Consider the following 9796-nt stretch of genomic DNA (forward strand, 5'->3'; position numbering starts at 1 on the left):
CAGTGAACCATCAAATATCTTCCAGATTTCAGTGCCCATCAGTCCCAACATTTAGCAATATAATCAAACAGTCCAAAAGTACATTAGGCCTAAATCCCAAACCAAACCGAAAATGCTTTTGATAGCCTTAGGGTAGGCCTATGCATGCCGCTCCAAACGAAATTCATGTTTAAAGCCTGCCTCGAATACCAGCCTGCCTCAAATAAAGATGATGATAAATGATTTATGCTAAGCAAGTAGCCTGGATTATTTTATGATTGTTAGTAGACAAACTGGCTTCAGATATCCAACAGAGTGAATATGAGATTGTGCAGTCTTACAGTACTGTAGATGGCTGTGGTTAGTGATGTGATGCTGTTAATGGGGAGTTTTACAGTTAGCGCAAATCCTATATGTTATTATTTATTTAGTGTACCTACAGTATAAGGCTTTTTTTCCTTATCAAAAGTGAGAGGGACAACGGCTGTCTCTTCAGCACTGCGTGGGACATATCCTCCACGTCCCCCGTGCCGTCTCTTCAGCACTGCGTGGGACATATCCTCCACGTCCCCCGTGCCGTCTCTTCAGCACTGTGTGGGACATATCCCCCACGTCCCCCGTGCTGTCTGTTCAGCACTGCGTGGGACATATCCCCCACGTCCCCCGTGCCTCCTGCGCCCCTACCCTACAGGATTCAGTAGGCTATTTCATTGCTCTGATTGGTTAGGTCTATCAGATTGAGTGTAGAGGCATGTTTTCCCCCTGTATCGGTTGAAACATGCCCAACATAATTAGCTTGAGTATCGGACAAATTTGTATCACATTGTTGAAACGTTTCCCTATTATGTGCCCCATGAAACACAACACTTTTAAAATTACAGGTAATATTTTCATAATTTTCATACATGATGCTAAAGAATTGTACCCTAGATTGAAGGGCTCTGAAGGTGGGAACACCATTCCCAGGTGGCAGTATTAGGAGCCCTTCCATCTTTCTGGGTTAAAATCAGGAATCTGGTTTACTCTGGTGCTGTCCACTGCTCTTAGAGTGGAGTTCAAATGTCTGTATTGGCGCTGTCTGGGGCTCCAGTGAGGGGAGATGTTGAATGGCTCTGGGCTTCAAGTGAGATGATTGGTGTTGTGACTGCACTGCCCATTTATTTGCCCCTTGGCCTGCTCAGTGCTCTCAGGATAGCATACAGGGCAGTGAATGTGTGTGGTGGGCTTGATAATAAGGCAGTCCCCCGACACACTGAGTAAACAGGCAAGCATGGCATAGATTGATTCTGATACTCTGGGAAGGCTTAGATTTATTGGCTGGGTTGTATATTACTGTTGTAATGCCCCTTGGGCCTGGATTCATGCCTATCTTGCTGTTCTGTGCACAGAGCTGATGGTGAATCACAGGAGCTGGTTATATGAGTGGGAGGGCTTCTCTATCTCTGCCTGGCCTTGCTTGTCAGTCTGTCTAGAAAGACCACCAGATTTACTGTGTCACCTGAAGTGCACAAAAACGACAATGACAATCACATGAAAGAAAATCGTGCAAATCCTGCACAGTTACACGATATCTTCCAACACAACCATTTACATATTTTACTGAAACTGGTCAAGGTCCAATATTCTATAGAACACAAGAATAATGAAACTGGTACTGTATAAATACAGATTACATATGTTTAGTCATGCTTCCCAAAGTACCGTCATGTATTAGTCAAATTCCTCAACAGTTAACATTAAATAGTGATAAGAGAGTATGGACTAAGAACATACACATGCAATCCCTATAGTAAATTGTTCAATGCATCATTAAATGCAAATTATCGTCCATTTCATTCCAAGACACATAACAGAGTTTATGCCTTGTCGTGAGAATATATGTGGGAAAGGGATTTCTTGAACTTGCTCTTGTTTTAGCAAAGAATGTACACGTGAAACAAATAGTTTCACATGTAGCCTACATGTACATGTACAAAAAGTCAGCCTAGCTTATGCAATACACATTTTCAGGGTTTGTTGGTTGTTCTGTTGCTGTATGTGAGGTGCTTACAACACCAGGATCATGGGTTTGAAACCCAGGGGGACACATACTGATGGAAATGTATATAGTGTATTAAGACTCCTTCACTTTTTTTACTTTTTGTTATGTTGCAGCCTTACGCTGAAGTCATTTAACTTAATTTCCCCTCTTATCAATCTACACTCATTGCCCTATAATGACAACAAGCAGGCATAAAATCAGGCAAAAACTGAAATATAACATAAGCTAGTGGTTTTAAATATCTGGGAGTACACATCTCTGAGGACCTAACCTGGACCACTCACATCCAAGCTCAGGTTAAAAAGGCCAGACAATGAATGTACCACCTAAGACAACTCTGGAAATTCAGGTTCCCCCCAGTGATTCTAAAAACCTTTTGCACTGGGTTATAGAGAGCATACTGACCTAGTGCATCACAGTGTGGTATGCCAACAGCTCAGAGAAGGACCGCAAAGCCTTGCAGAGAGTGGTGCACACAGCTGAGCACATCTCTAGGACTCCTCTCCCCTCCCTGCATGATGCAGATGCAAAAATAGAGTCATCAAATTATATAGGACTCTACCCATCCCAGTAACTGCATGTTCAGCTTGTTGAAATCGGGCAAGTGTTTCTGTAGTTTGATGGCAAAAACTGAGAGATTAAGAAAGAGCTATTTCCCTCAGGCCATTCGACTCCTCAATATGAATATGCCTTCAACTCTTATGAATACATTGGACTTAATTGATGGAGCGGTTCTGTCATTTGCAATCAGTAGCCTTTATTTTGTACACTATGCCATTTTGATATTATATATTTTTATTGTTATTAGCTTTTATAAGCTAATAACAACCAAAGCCGGACAGTAACGGAGTACATTTACTTGAGTACAATTTTGAGGGATCTGTACTTTACTCGAGTATCATTTTTGGGGAGTACTCATGACTTTACTCAAGTACATTTGAGAGGCAAATATTGTACTCTTTACTCCACTACATTTCTATCCATAACCGTGAGTACCCGTTACTTCTTCTAAAAAAAAAGGAAAAAAGAAAAATCTCGGAAACCCTCAATTTGTTGTTTCCCTCTCAAACATGATTGGATTGTGCAGGCGCCACTGATTGGGACAGCCTATCAGCAATCACCTTCAGCTTTCCGCCAAAGTCAACTCCATGGTCAGATTTAGATAAGAGACAAAACCATGGACGAAACAATGGATGAAGACACAGCAGGTCCATCCCGGGAATGTGCCAACCTGTGGTCCCACCTCGCCAGACTATTTCAATTTTCTGAACAAGTTAATGATAATTTTCGCTTCAAGTGTTTCAATTACAAAATAGAATTTTGTATTTGAAATACGTATTTTAAATACATGTATTAGAATTACTGCCCATCCCTGGCAACATGGTGAAAAGATGAAAATGACTTGATTTTACTTCCAATTCATTTTACATTCTACAAGGTATTAACATTAACATTTTTCATAACTCCATGTAGGACGTTTCTGTACATAAATTTAAGCACTGTGGCAGTAGTAATGCAATATTTAGAAAATGTAGGCTACTCTTGTACTCTTGATACTCAAGTACTTTTAAAAACAAGTACTTCAGTACTTTTACTTAAGTAGACATCTGACTGTTGTACTTTTACTTGTAAAATTTAGCAAAGGGTATCTGTACTTTTACTCAAGTAATGAAGCTGTGTACTCTGTCCGCCTCTGATAACAACCAGGCATTTCACTACAGGCATTTCACTACCTGCTGTACACTGTTATAACTGTGTATGTGACGAATAAATCTATCTGAATCTGAAAAAGCATTCAGGCCCTTTACTCATTTCAAAGTACTTTTGGCAGTGATTACAACCTTGAGTCTTCTTGGGTATGACACAACAAGTGTTGCATACCTGTGACAAGCTTTGTACACCCAGATTTGGAGATTTTCTTCCGTTCTTCTCTTCAGATCGTCTGAAACTCTGTCAGGTTGGATGAGGACCACAGGTGAACAACCATTTTCAGGCCTCTCATAAGATGTCAGACTAAGCTCAAATAAGGGCTTTGACTGGGCCACTCAAGAACCGAGAGAAGAGTTGACCCTGAGCCACTCCTGTGTTGTTCTGGCTGTTGCTAGGTCCATGATCCTGTTGGGAACTTATGGCCAGTCTGAGGTCCTGAACACACTGGACTGGGTTTTTCTTCAAGGATATCTCTGCATTTTGCTCCGTTCAGCTTTCCTTCCATCTTGACCAACTCCCTAGTCCTTTCCACTGACCCCCAACCCCCTACTGCATAATGCTGCCACCACCATACTTTACCATTGGGATGCTATTTGGTAGCCTAAATGATTAATGGTTTCTTCCATACATGATGTTTAGAATGGAGGTCAAACTGTGGCAACAAAGTTGCTGCTAAAGGATGATAGCCAAAAATCAAATAATTCATTAACAGGAGAGCCAGAGATTAATTTCAGGAGAATATACAAAAGGGCTTAGGGTGCTCAGGAGACTTAATTCCTTGCTCAAGTGCTCTTCTGCGATGGGTGAAGTGAGAATTCCAAAAGAAAGAATTTGCAGAGGCACTCTGAGGTTGAAAAAGTGTTTAAAAAGCCTTTAATTTATCATGGCAAGAACTGGTTAAAAGCACATGGGCCTACGCCTTACGGCCATATTGGCCTTCATCAGGGCCACACTTCTTGCCATGATACATTAAAGGCTTTTTTATACTTTTTCAACCTCAGAGTGCCTCTGCAAATTCTTTCTTTTTACTAATTTCAAGATGTAGGCTATCCAGTTAGCCATCGGCTACGATGGGAGACATTGAAATATTCCAGCTAATGTTAACTTATTGCATGTGTTCATTAAACCTATGCTGCTCATGTTGCCAGCTGACCAAAACACAGCTTAATGATAGCCTAATAAACATATTAGCTTTGCTGTATATGGTCCACTTAAAGACATAGGCTATCCAGGTATCAAGTGAAAGAAAAACACTGGCCTAGAAATAACATGATGGATAAAGAGTGCACATTTCATTGGGGACCAAAAATACAGTTTTTCTCAGTCGTTTTGGTGCATTTCTCAGATCTTGTCATAAGTGCAATTCTCATTGCTTCGAAAAAACAGCAAATGCTTTAATACATCTATGCACTTGAATTTGTTTTTTACAAATTTTCAATCGCTAATGTAATGTTGGTCAAAATGCTACTGTTCCATGCAGAATAGTCCAACCCCATAAAATAAAAAGGCCTTATTTCATCGCACAAATATTTTTTATTTTGTAAGTGTGAAGAAAGGGTATAAAAAGGTTTGGACTTTTTGGACAGAGTGCCTTGAATGCCCTTATCTCAATGTTGTTCAACATCATTGATATGTATCATTAGGTTTGTTTAACCATTTGTCATTAAAACTAAATAACTTTCCCCATGTGACTGATTTTGAAGTGAATAAGAGAATAGACCTAAAGCTTTCAAAGAGATTCATTTCCAGTAGCCAACATGAAATTTGAACATTACATAAACATGCCCCACCTAAAGGAACCAGTGTACAAACACATTTCTCCATTAACAAGAATGGGAGTAGGAACTGTTGTTTCCAGCCTTGCTGTATTGTAGTGACCCCTGTCCTTAATTTCCATGTTAGGTGTCCAGAACAGGAAGGAAATAGTAGTTCCCACCAGGAAAAGTAAACCTACCAAAGGTCAAGCTAAATCTGGAATGCTGCCTAAAACAACAGTGAACAATAGAGAGGCTAGAGTGTAAAGGTGCAGTGGTCACTAATATAGATCTTACCAAGTTTGTGAACAACATTTGAGTGAAAATTTTTCTCATGTGGATTGGTCATCTTAGATTGTTCACTGCACCTCATCAAAAATGGGAGCAAAAACTCTTGTTGAGTATGGATTAGCACGGTGTGTCATCAGATTGGGATGTCGCCATATTGGAGATATTCGCATCTTAAGAAAGCATTAGGCACTGAAGTAAATCCCTATAACGTTGTCAAGGAAAATGGTTAATTATTGCCTTGTTTTAGGTTGTACCAATAGGTCAGACCGAGAAAAACATCTGGAGTAGGTATCGACTTCCAAAAGTTATTAAAAAAAACAGGGAGAAAGGAGAATAATGCCAGAAGTTATCAGAGGAAGAGGAGGCGCTTGTGGTTGGACTTGGTACTGCGTCTCTCTCACCCAACTCATATGGATCTTCGCTGCCAATAAACCGTAATTTCTCGAAATATCGTGCCTTTTCTTGTGGTCCAAGTCCTGCCCTATATGCCTTTGCATCTTGGATGCGTTTTGATGAGCTTTTCTGTTGTTTAGACATGGTTATAATCACTTAAGGTATCCAGCGTGCATGATACTCCATTGCACTTTATTCAGTTCTTTACACCAGGTGCCTCCAACATGCAGCTGGGTTACCACCCAGAATGTGACGTCCGTGCAAACCCTTAATAGCCTCATGTCTGGCATGGTGTGTTTTGTTATACATGTATGTCTTATGTGGCCACAGCTAATCTCCTTCAGTACAACACTCATTAAAATCAACAGGCACAAATTCACTAACTCTATTTTGTCTCAACCCTGTGACCTTGGAAGAAACATTTGCCATGAAGATGTTCTTTATGTAGTCAGCATGGAATCTGTGGACCAATTGACCTATATATTAGACCAGCTGTGAACAAAAGAGAGTCCAGTAAGTAAAGGCAATAAAGAGCATGATTTACATTTGAACTTAATGCCATTGAGAAGAGCATCTGTGTTTAGGACCAAGTGGATGTGTAAACACATCTGAGAAATGTCATGGGAACCCACCTGCTGGCCTCTATTGGGGTAGATCTGAAACAGGCACATACAATAAGGTCAGGTATTAATTAGTTTGAAATGTTTAAGCTATAACCCAAAACTGAGTAAATCATTTGTTTTTATTTGTTTCAAAAAGTCAAACTTTTCTTTTGCAAGTCATAATCATGATTACATTGGCTCTGTCTTTACTTTCTCTGGCAGCTCCCAAAATATCCAGACAAGATATTGTGACGGTGTGCTACCTCTTGCCAAGATAGAATATCATTGAATTGTGTAGACTGACAAATGTTCTAAATATAATTAATTTACCTGTTTCTGTGTAAATCCCGGGCTGGCAGTAGTTAAGGAAGTGTGAAATAATTGCATTTGTGTATTAGCCATGGGAAATGAAATGGTGTGATAAAAACATGGCCTGGCTTCAGCTGCTCTTTAAATGACTGATTTATTTTTACAGTCTGCACAGACTGATAAACTCTCAGCGTTCATTCACTACTGTACTATCTCCCTGTGTTTCCCCTCCACAATGGACTCCTCACATTGTTTTCCGACAGACGAATTAAACATTAATTAAAGAAGGCCTGCAAATAGGAAAAGTTTGAAAGATAAGCTATTATTGGATTGAATCTTTCATAATTAGATTTATGCAAGCCTACCTTCTCTCTGTTACCCATAATTTAATTGTATCAGGCAAACAACAATTCAATTAAAGAAACCGGTTCCATTATTTTAGGCAATTGGTTGAGAACCATATTAAATTCCCTCTAAAAACTTTTCAAGTTGTTTTAAGTGTCAAACAACACCATAACTAATGAAAAAAGAAAATAATTGAGGCACTCCGATATGAAGTTAAATAGGCTTTATTTAACACTGGCTACATGCCTTTGCATTTCAAATGAGACTTCATCAGGGTATGCCAAACAAACACAAATGTGAACATTTCATAGAGGTAAGAGTAGTCACATAACCTAAGCCCCACCCCTCCAGATGTACAAAACAGGGACTCATCTAAAAATACACATCACATAGAAAACTATTTTGAGGACTGCGAAAGAGAGAGAAGGGTCACTCACTACTAGGGTTGCCACCTATGTCTGATAAAAAACCTGGACATATCAATGACCCAACCAACCGCTTTGCTCACAAGTCAAAATGTCCATTAGACATTAGATCCACACGACATAATTGGCCTTTGTGCAGTAAGATTGTGCATAGCCCTAATTTGAACATTGCATAATTTTGAACATCTCAAGTATTCTCATAAGAGGAAACTTATCTTACTTAACTAATCGTAGCTGACCTGATTGCTTAGATACTAGTGCTTGTGCTTGCTTTTGCTCCCTCTTTACTAAAGAAATAAATAGAGGGATGACATTAGCAGACATCCCAACTTGCAAAAAGCCATTTCAGGGAGGTACCCCCCTCCAAAAAAAAAATAATAATAAAAAAATAAAAAAATAAATATTTTAGCCTTCTTAGATACTGAAATAATGATGCATAGCCTATGTTTGTTAATTAATTTTCTCTACTCAGCAGCACACCAAATAAGGAAGGCCTATAGTTAGAAATTGTGATAATAAACTAGACTGCATTTCCAGCGGGAACTGCGAAAGTGTGCTTGCCCTGGTCCGGTCACCAATGTGAGCAGACAGTGACATACGCTATGCTGAACCTGGCTTGATCCAAGCATTCTAACAGTGCCTTTCAGTGTTGGAGCAGTGTTGCATTAACGCAACATCCAATAAGCTAAAACGCATAAATATTGGGGTTGCTATGCTGGTTGCTAGGGCAATCATGCTGGTTGCTATGGTGGTCACTAGGTTAGAAGGCCAGCGCCTCCTGAGAGGCCTGACGGGTCAGTTCTGAGGTTGTTGGCTGCTGGAACCGAAAAATGGACTGCATTTTCTTAAAAGACAATGTGACTGAAGTGCGGGCAAAGTTTGCACAGAAATGTACGATTTTTCCCACCCTCATCGACCTTGTCATAAAACTTGTTTAAATGATCACACGACGCCTCCTTGCTGCTTTGTCGTCTACATCAGCCTTTCTCAAACATCTTTGACCTGAGGCCCAGTCAAGGCATACTTTGGGGTCATAGGGCCCACCTACATGAACCCACCCCCTCCTCCCACCCCCCCATCAAATTGTAATGATATCACAATTATTAATGGGTTTGATCCAGCAAGCCCACTATTGTTCTTCTTTAAGTTTTCTTATTATTATTTATTATTCCTGTTCACCCACTTTTTGTTTTTTACATGACCTTTACACTTGGTGCTGGCAAGGCATTGAACTGGGCTTCATTCGAGGATTCCAACGGTACCTCATTCACGAAAATCGGACATACAGGTCAAAGGTTACATGCACACACCTTCATATACACAGACAGCCCAGCCCAGCCCATTAGACATTGCCAGATGGCTTAGAACTCTGCCAGGTGCAAGCTGAAGCCGTTAGAGCTGTGATGTCATAATCCAAATTCAAATCCTGAACATTCCGCCATTCATTTCAATGGGGGCGAAAAACGCCGAAAAACGGGTATAACGCGAAAAGGACAAGGACCAGCGTCACGAAAGTAACAAGCTCCCTACACCGGTTCGGGCCTGAGTTCGAACCGCGTCGATAGCTCAAACGGTCTAGGAGCAGTAGTTCGTACAAAAAGTGGGTGAAAAAGAAGATATAATAACTAGAATTGCGGTTCCAAGGAACTGCAAGAGTGGGTTTGATCAGGGGCATGGAACTCGGCCTCATCCAAGGATTCCAACGGTACCTCATTTATGAAAATCGGACATACGGGTCAAAAGTTACATGCACACACCTTCATATACACAGACAGCCTAGCCCAGCCCATTAGACATTGCCAGATGGCTTAGAACTCTGCCAGGTGCAAGCTTAAAGGTCCAGTATGTAGGAAATAATGGAAAATAAACTGTAACCATTCCAAAAATTATCACCATATGTTGTCAGAGAGTAAGGAAACACGATGAATTGAAGTAATAGCTTATGTG

Source organism: Alosa sapidissima, chromosome 1 (assembly GCF_018492685.1).
Source record: "Alosa sapidissima isolate fAloSap1 chromosome 1, fAloSap1.pri, whole genome shotgun sequence".
NCBI classification, from domain to species: domain Eukaryota; kingdom Metazoa; phylum Chordata; class Actinopteri; order Clupeiformes; family Clupeidae; genus Alosa; species Alosa sapidissima.